Source organism: Mustela putorius, unplaced genomic scaffold (genome assembly GCF_011764305.1).
Source record: "Mustela putorius furo isolate JIRA1106 unplaced genomic scaffold, ASM1176430v1.1 tig00000680_pilon_pilon_pilon, whole genome shotgun sequence".
In the NCBI taxonomy this organism is placed as follows: domain Eukaryota; kingdom Metazoa; phylum Chordata; class Mammalia; order Carnivora; family Mustelidae; genus Mustela; species Mustela putorius.
The window spans coordinates 2874919-2884606 of NW_025421442.1; the positions used below are offsets into that span (position 1 = coordinate 2874919).

General features: G+C 46.4%; 1 long non-coding RNA gene across 1 annotated transcript; it reads left to right on the forward strand.

Moving 5' to 3' along the window:
• Positions 1-353: 353 nt before the first annotated feature.
• On the forward strand, positions 354-9337 carry LOC123386987. Its single transcript, XR_006607575.1, has 3 exons — positions 354-513; positions 4779-4864; positions 9153-9337. It is a non-coding gene; the product is annotated as an uncharacterized LOC123386987 (long non-coding RNA).
• The last annotated feature ends 351 nt before the right edge of the window (positions 9338-9688 follow it).

The window sequence follows — 9688 nt, forward strand, 5'->3', positions numbered from 1 at the left end:
TTAGCTTATCTAGCAGAACAAGTGAGGCTCAGTTGCCTGGGTCACTTCTTGCTGGTGCCCCTGAAAATCACAAGTGGAACTTAAGTTGTCCCCCAAACTGATATGAGGTAATGACTGACCAATCCCCTTTATTCAAGAACATTCTAGCATTATAAGTCCCTGGTGGGAATGCAGAGTCGCTGCCTTCTTGGCATATGAGTTGCTTTACGACCGCGCTTCCCTGAGCCTCATGCCTTGCTTGGTCTGGTGCTCCCGGTTTTGGGTGTGTGCACAATAAACTTTTACTAATTGCTACTTTGGTGATTTCACTGGTTTTACTTCTGTTATTTCTGAATGTTTGACAACTGGGCGGATGCAATTCGGCAAGATCTAGACTGTGGGGTGTGGAGCCGGCCAGACATCTGGCCCGGGGACAGAAATGTCACACGTTGAAAGAGGTTCAGAGACTTGTCAGCCAAACGTGCCGTGGCGACCTTGAGTGGAGCCTGCCTGAACAAAACAACAGTAAGAGAGGTATTTTTTGAGAAATTTTGAAACAAACTACGTATTAGGTGATGTTGAGGGATTGTTGTTAACTTAGAGAAGTATGACAATGTATTTTGGATAGGGTTTTAAAAAATGCTTACTTTTTAGAGACAAAAATGCCCCATTTAAGACTGAAATTGTGGGATTTGCTTTGAAACTCTCCAGGAAAACATGGGTGGCAGCGGGAACAGGAGTGGGAAACAGAGACTAACAAAACTGGCTCAAGGTCACGCCCAAGGCCAGTGATAGAGCCTTGCGGATTTGTTGCGTGCTTGCTGTAACCTTTGTGTGTGTTTGGAAAGTTTGAAGAAAGAACACACCATTGAATCTGACCCTCTCAGCCAAAGAGAAAGCTAGGAAGAAAGAAGAGAAGCAAAGAAAGGGAGAGGAGAGACAGTGTCTGAGTGTGCCCAAGGCGACGCCAGAGGGCCAGCCTCTCCCTCGGGCAGACTCGGCCAGACGCCAGACGCGGGCGGCAGAGGCGGCGGGAAAGCCAGCGGCTGACACAGTCTTTCCCTCCGCCGCCTGCGTCCCATCACCCCATCTGCAGCTCGTAGCTCAGGACTGGCTCCTTGCCTCTGGCTGTGTGACTGAGGTGTGTTTCTCACGGCTGATGTCCAGCCGGACAAACGGCATCTTGGAGAGATTTGTGCGCTTCGGGAGCCCTCACCGCTGGGTGACACCCTTTGCAAAGACTTAGAGTAAATTCTAGGGTTGCTGGGGGAAGCAAGGACCCGTTGCAAGAGGCGGAATGTGCAGCGTGTGCCTGCGGTTTGTGGGGTTTCCTTGGGCTGATCCTGTTGGGTGCCCGCGCCACCACCAGCCTGTGCTTCAGGGCCTGGCTGCGGACGCTCACGGTTCTGGGGACGGTCATCAACACGAAGTCACTTCCGTGCCAGGACAAGGCCTGCACAGCATGACCGATGAAGCCCAGGAAGGCCTGACTTTGCCTTGCGTGCTCTCACTTCCTTTCCTTTCCTGGAGATGCAGGATATTTGGGGGAGGGGCGATGGGGCTGGGAGTATCCACATACAGGGAGTGGGATGTCCTGCAGTCCATCTGCACGGGGTACTGTAACCCTAGAGACCTCTGGGACCCACGGGACTCTCGGAGAGCCTTTGTCCCCAGCCGTGGCCCCAGGAGCTCTCCTGTTCTCAATGTCAGTGGGAAACATGTGGTCTCTGAAGGCATATACTAACCCAAGAAGATTCTCCACTAGTTTACTTTTATTAGTAATTTTTATGAGAACTTTTAAGATCTACTCTCTTGGCAACTTTCAAATATAAACATGCTGTATACTATTCGCCCAGGATTTATCTGTGAAGTTTGTACATTAGACAACTCCCCCTTCCCACCTGCACCTGTTTCTCTGTGTCTACAGATCTGGTTTTTTGTTTTGTCGTGGCTGATGTTTTAGGTTCCACACGTGAGTGAGCACATACGGTGCTTGTCTTTCTCTGTCTGATGTATCCCCCTTAGGGTGGTGCCCTCAAGGTCCCTCCGTAGTGTCACAAATAACAAGATTTCTTTCTTTTTGGTGGCTGAATAACATTCTTCTGGGTGTATCTAACATGGGTTAGATAAAAACTATTACTACAAAAGCGCAGATGTAAACTTTACGTCAGCTATTATAAATATATTCAAGGACTAAAGGAAACTATGTCTGAAGAGTAACAGATTGAGTATAGTGTGTCACCAAATAGAGAATATAAAGAATTTAAAATGCTGAGAAAAAAAAAATAAAATTTCCAAAGCCGAAGAGTATAATAAGTGAAATGAAAACTGGCCACAACAGCCCAGTACTTGATTTGAGCAGCTGGAAGAATCAGTGATCTTAAAAACAGTTCAATTGAGATTATTTAGTGTGAGAAATAGAAAAAAATAAAGAAAAGAAGAGCCTGAGAAACCAAAAGCCTGTGGGACACCATCAGCCATACCGACGTCTACATAATGGTGGTCCCAGAAGAAGAGGAGGAGGAAAAGAAAGGGGGAGAAGGAATAGTTGAAGAAAAATGGCCAAGGCTTCCTGAACTGGGTGGAAAACATACTGATCAACATATTTAAGAAATTAAAAAACTTCACAGAAGATAAACTCAGAGAGGCACATTTAGAAACATCATAATGAAACTGTCAGGAGACAAAGAGAACCTTCAGAACATCAAGGGATGCAATTAATCGTGTGCAAGCTGTCCTCAAGAAGATGAACCGATTTCTCACACAAAGCCACGGGGATCAGACAGTCAGTGGATGATATATTCAAAATGCTGCAAGCCGCTCGCCTTCAGAAACTAGCAAAAGAATAACGAACTAAAACCCAAGTCAAGCACAAGAAAAGAAATGATGAGGGGCGCCTGGGTGGCCCAGTGCGTTAAAGCCTCTGCCTTCGGCTCAGGTCATGATCCTGGGGTCCTGGGATCGAGTCCCGCATCGGGCTCTCTGCTCAGCGGGGAGCCTGCTTCCTCCTCTCTCTCTGCCTGCCTCTGCCTACTTGTGATCTCTGTCTGTCAAATAAATAAAAATATATATTTTTTAAAAAAAAGAAATGATGAACACTAGAAGCAGAAAGAAATGAAATGGGAATAGAAAAGCGATAGAGAAAGTCAAGGAAACTGAAACTGGTTCTTTAAAAAGTTTGACAAAGTAGATAATGACTTACAAAGAAAAACAGAATAGATTTAACTTACTTAAATCAGGAAAGAATAAGAGGACATTACTACTTATAGTACAAAAATAAAGACTTGTATGAATACCATATGCCAGTTACGGCGAGAACAGTGGCTCCCTCTCTCCCCAGAGATGTCTATCCTCAATCCTCACAATCTGTGAATATGTGACCATCTACGGCAAAAGTGAATTTTCACATGTGATTGAGGGTAAGGACCTGGAAGTGGAGAAATTATTCTGGATGATGCGGGTGAGCAAACCTAATCATTTATGTCTTTAAAGGTGGAAAATTTTTCCAGGCTATGGTCAAAGGACCACATAAGACCCAGTGAGAAGGACCTGACCTTTTTATGGCTTTGAAGATGAAGGAAGGGGAATTTGACTCAAGAAATACAGAAGATCTCTGGAAGCTAGGAAAGGAAGCTAGATGCTTCGCAGAGCTCCCTAAAAGGAACGGCCCTGCCAACACCTTAATTTTAGCCCAAGGAGATCTGTCTGACCTATAAAACTATAAGATGATATATTTAATATACTTCTGTTTAAAGTCACGAATTAATGGTAATTTGTTTTGGCAACAATAGCAAACTAACACAGTAATAAACTGGATAACCTGGATGAGATAGGCAAATTCCTAGAAAAGCACCAACTACCAAAACCCGAGAAGAAATAGAAAATTTGAATGACCCACAACAAGTAAAGAGATCCAATTAATAGTCAAAACTTTCCTACAAAAATGTAAAAGCCCAGCCTCGAGGACTTCTTTAATGAATTCTATCAAAGGTCTAAAGTACTGCTGCAGTACTTTAGTACTACTCCTTCATAAGCTCTTCAAAACATGGCAGGTTGTGGAACACTTCCCAGTTCATTCTATGACCCAGTAGTACTTTGGTCCCAAAGCTAGAGAGGACATCACAAGAAAAGATAACTATATCCCGATGTCCCTTATGAAGACAGGTGTAGACAGCCTCAGTGAAATATTAGCAATGTAGGAACATTCCTAGAACCTAGGAATATTTAAAACAGATTCTCTGCCATGATCAAATGGGATTTATCCCAGGGATGTATGGTTGGTCCAACATGTAAAAGTCAATCAGATGTAAAGGAAAACCCCCAGAATAGTGAACACTATGCTGAAGAAAGACATAGTCAAAGGACTGACTTTACCCAACTCTACCCAGCAAGTCCTCTCTTAGGTAAAGACCAAAGAGAATTGAAAATATATGTCCACACAACAACTTACACAGAAATGTTGAAAACAGGATTACTCATAGTAGTCATAAAAGTGGTAACAATTCAAATGTTCCAGAAGTAATGAACAGATAAACAAAATGTGATAGAACCATATGGTGGAATATCGTTGATTCTTAAAAAGCAGTGAAATACTGGTACATGATACTAAAGGGTTGAATCCTGAAAACATTATGCTAAGTTAAGAAACCAGACACAAAAGGTATACACTGTATGATTCTGTTTACATAGAATGTCCAAAAAGGGCAAATCATAAAGACAAAAAACCAATAGTGGATTCCAGGGGTCAGGGTGTGCGTGTATGAGGAGTAAGTGCTTGTGGGTATGGGGTTTCTTTCCAGGTTGATGAAAACATTCTGAATTATATTGTGATGATGGCCGAACTCTCTCATCACACTGAAACCGCTGAACTGCATCCTTTAAAATGGTGAGTAGTATGATCTGGGGCTTATATCTCAATTTTATTTTTATTTCTTTTTAAAGATTTTATTTATTTATTTGAGAGAGAGATAGATCACGAGTAGGCAGAGCAGCAGGCAGAGGGGGAGAGGGAAGCAGGCTCCCTGCTGAGCAGAGAGCCTGATGCGAGGCTCGATCCCAGGACCCGAGCGGGAAGGCAGAGGCTTTAACCCACTGAGCCACCCAGGCGCCCCATTATATCTCAGTTTTAAAAAACAAATGAGACCTAAGAGGAGTAAGATTGTCTCCAAGCCTTACACAAGTGATAAGTGGTAGACACAGGAACAGATCCCAGATGTCTAGGACTCCAAAATCTGCACATTCTCCATATGTACCAGTCAGTGCTTCTCACTACAATGCTGTGTAAAAATCATCCTGAATCATAGTGGTTTACAGATGCAAGTATTTTTTTTAAAGATTTTATTTATTTATTTGACAGAGAGAGAGAGTGAGAGAGGGAACACAAGCCAGGGAAGAGGGGGAAGCGGGCTGAACAGGGAACACAGTGGGATGCGGGGCTCGATCCCAGGACCCTGAGGTCAAGACCCAAGCCGAAGGCAGATGCTCAATGACTGAGCCACCCAGACACTCCAAGTTTTGTTTTGTTTTGTTTTTTCATTTTTTCCCCCCAAGTTTTTTTTTTTTTTTCCTTGATTATGATTCTGTGATTCTATAGGTTGGCTCTTCTTCCAGCTTCAGGGCCAATTGGTCTTGACCTCAGTTGGCTTCAGTTCTCTCTACTTCCCTTGGTTCAGTCGCTCTCTGGGGCGTGTTTTTGTCCTGGGAGACCTGGAGCATAACCTGATCGCACGAGAACGTTGAAACCTCTGCGTGCGTTGCCTCTGCTGCTCTTCATTCCATTCGCCAAAGCAAGTCCCCTGGCAAAGCACGGTTTGGCTCGGGGCACGGAGAGGTTGCACCGCAGAGGGAGGGAGGAGAGAATTGAGAACCCCAGTCTGGCGCACGGCCTCACCCCGCCACAGATGCCGGTGTCACAGCTCTCACAGAGGGGTTCACCGTGGGAGCCCTCTGCGACGGGATGCCAAGACGTAGCTTCAGTTAGTTTGGAGAAAATGACCCCCAAACTTTGTATGTTTGCTTATTTGTATGCATGTGTTTGTTTTTTGTTTTGGTCTTACAGAGAAACAAGGGGAAACACTAATTTTGTTCTGAACAGTCTCCGTGCTGCCCAAGTGTTTCGTTTTCTTGGGTGACCCTTCGGGCAGTTTGCTGCTCGCTGAATTCCCACAGTCCCAGCGCATCAGACCTTACTGGGTGGTGGTGGGGGGGTCCTCCGTCTATATGGGTGGACTATTTGGGCCCTCGTGTGTCGTGCGTCTGTGTCTGCTCTATCTTCAGGAGCTTTTGTCAGGCAGTTCTTCAAACTCTCAGTACTGGCAGACTGCAGAGTGGGTCCACCGGGTCTTTCACTCAAGAGTCTCCCCTTTCTACAGACCTTCTGCTACGAGAGACAAGGACTCAGGTCTCCGGCTGTGCCCTGCTCTCCCCCCCATCTCCCAGGAGGACAGACATCTTCTTGGTGCTTCCTCAATTGTAGCCATATAAATACTCTTCTCCCTGCGTCATGTGCAGTCTGCACTGTGCATTCAGTCTCTTTATTACATACATTTTTGGTTGTAGTTAATGATTGCCACATCCTTGACATTTCCTAGCTTTTCTTCATCTGTATCTCTATCTGACCTTCGGGGCAGCCTCTTCCGGGCGGTTACTCTGCTCAGTTACCAGGTTACACATGGGCTCCCCTGTTTCCTCCCCCGGAAGCTCCGACTTCTGGAGTGTGCAGCTGCTCTCCTGGGGCCTCGCGTTAGCACCATCCGGGGGCTGCTCCCCACCTCTCCCTGGGTGGGTCCCTGGTTCTGAATCCCGCGTCCCCGCGTCATTCTCTTCCGTGGCTTCCTCTCTCACTTGTACAAAAGACCTCTCCTAGCAGTTTTCCTGGAACATGGTGCCTGGGGGATGAATTCTTAAGCCCTCACATCTCTAGAAATAGCCTTCTTTTACTCTCATACTTGTTTCCTAATTTGACTCAGTACGAAATCTGGGTTGAATATCCTTTTTCTTCAGAATTTGAGGGCATACCTCAGTTTTTCTTCTATTTTTGATTGAGAAATCTGCTAACATCTCATCCCCTCTTTTGTAAAGTACACCCCCTCCCTCAGAATGTTTTGGGATCTGCGTTACCACTCATGTTAATGGTGTGTGCATTTTTTTTTTCATTCATTTTGGTGGGCCTTGGTGGCCCTCTCGGTTTGGAAAGCCCAATCCTTCCCTGCTGGGGAAAGCCACGTGTAAGATGCTGTGATGAGACCCCTAGCTGCCTTCCCTGCTCTCCTGTTCTCAAGTGCCCGCCAGCCAATCTCAGACTGATTCCCTCATTTTCTTCTCTTCCCAAGCATCCATCCGTTTTTGTTTTACCTTCTCGAAGACTGCGTTAACATTATTTTCCGATGCTTCTATTGAAATTTTAATGTTCACTAGGATTCTTTAATTTCCTAGCTTTCTACCTAGCATTTGATTTTTTTTTTTTCCCACAGCATCTGGTCCTTGATTTGTAGGTTCACTCTTTTCTCTTACATCCCTGAACATATTAATGACATGATCTTTTGAAGTTGATTCTCACTGTCCACACTGCTGACATTTATTTTGTCTACTTTTTTCCTTCATGTATTTGTTGCTTTTCATGTTATAGCTCTTTTCAGATTTCTGGTTATCCTTGTGAAGGGGATCAGAATAGACCATCCCAAAATAGGTCACCTTGGCATAAGAATTATTTTGCATGGAAAGCAATGGAGAAACAGCAGATTCAGGAAAAGCTCTCTATCCTCTTTTCTGTCTAAATGCAGGGTCTACATTCCCCTTTGTAAGATGTTCCCCGCTCCTCACTCCTCTCTGGTGCTGGAAGAGACCATTATCATGACAAATGACCATATCACTGGAGACAGACGTCGGCACCAAGTTGGGCCTGTACAAGCAAAGCTTACTGAAACGTCCTCCATCGTCCATTAACTTCTCCAGATACTTCCCCATCCACAATTGCCACCCCTTGAAGTCCACACTCTTTTTCTTTTGTCTTGTCCCTTCTCCACAATTTATTGCCCTCTGTTAGGATGGTACATAAGCCCCAAACTCACCACCGAGTTCTCCCATGTGTATGCATGTTGCATGTATAAATAAACTTTGGGGTTTTTTTTTCTCCTGTTAATCTTTTACCAACTTGATTTATAAGCCTCAACCACTGAGTATAAGAAGGTAGAGGAAGAATATCTCCTCCTCCACATTTGGATGCTCTGTAATATTTGGGAGTAATGCGCCTAAAAGCTGCTTGAATTTTATGCATGGTGATGGGGCGGTGGTATGTGACAGGGCAGAAATCTGGATTTTCTACTGTCCGTGACTTTTCCTGCTATAAGTGGAAGATGCACTAAGGTCTGGTAATAAACTCTCTCACTGGGAGCAGACCGACGTGGTTCTCCCACGTCATGTCCCTGTTCAGGGTTCTCTGGGCTCCCCGGGTTCCTACAGAGACTGTTCTGTTCTCCTTCCTGGCAGATAAGCACCCAGATGCAGGGGCTTTCCATTCGTGTCACGGCTGGGAAACAGGCAGAGGTGTGCCCCTCTCGTGAATCCCCCCTCACCAGGTCCGGTCTCACCCCTACCCACTACTCCACCTGATAACCCTGCATCAGGAGACCTCCTTGTTCAAGTTCTAGTTTCCCAGGGAGGTGACCCTGGCAACTTTTGCCGCATTAAAAACAGAAGAAGAAAGAAAAGAAAAACCACCACCACAAAACACAATGGTTTTAAAGAAACACGGCTATTAATTTAGCCTAAGATCCCGTGGGTCAGCAATCTAAGACAGGCTCTTCTGGGCAATTTGTCCAGCTAATTCGTGAATCTGTCGTTGGAGCTTGTTTGTTGGGATAGCTGGTGGGCTGCAGTGGGGCGGGGGCACCCTCCGTCGCTCTCATCCGGGGCGCAGCCCAGTGGGGTTCCCAGAGGGTGAGGGAGTAGACACTAAAGGAAACCTCAGGCCCTGAGCCCAGACTTGGCACCACGTCGTGTCTTCCACATTCGACCGGTTAAAGCAAGTCTCCAGGCCAAGCCTGGCTTGGGAAGTGATTTTAGTCTTTTGAGAAGTAACCTACCAGCAAAGGGAAGTCCCATGGCTTCCCTCTGGCACAAAGGCAGGTCAGAGGATCCTGACAACTTTTCACACGGACTTTTCTGCTTTCCAGTCTGCACCTTACTCAGGCCTTCAACGTCCCAGACCTTCCATCTGCAAGCAACCCTGAGCTCCGCCGAGGTGCACCCTTGGGTGTCATTCTGATACAGGGTCGCCGGTTCTTGTCTCACGGGGCCGAGGAATGAACCTCGCTGCCATGGAAGGGTGAAATGAAGTGGAAGTGTATTAAGTGAAGGTGAGAACGGAGAGGAAAGGCTCTCTAGAATGGGCGGGGTGGCCCTGCAGGGCTGTCACTGGCCGTCTTTATGAAGGCCCGGCCAGGAAGCTGGTGGCCTTGGGATTCCGGTGCCATCTGCACTTGGGCACAGACTATTGGTAACACCTTTACTGGCTTACTCTCTGAGGTCTGGTCATTGTCCTTGATGACCGTGTAGCGCCAGGACCAGGTGGCCTGTTTGCTCCCTTGTCTCTGGCGCTGCACGCCTCAACATCGCCCCGCACCTGGGATCGCCGGGGCTGGTCCAGCTGCCCTCTGCGCCCGCCCGGTGGCGGGTCGGCGGCCTCCTACTGCTCCCCGCCTCCACGTGA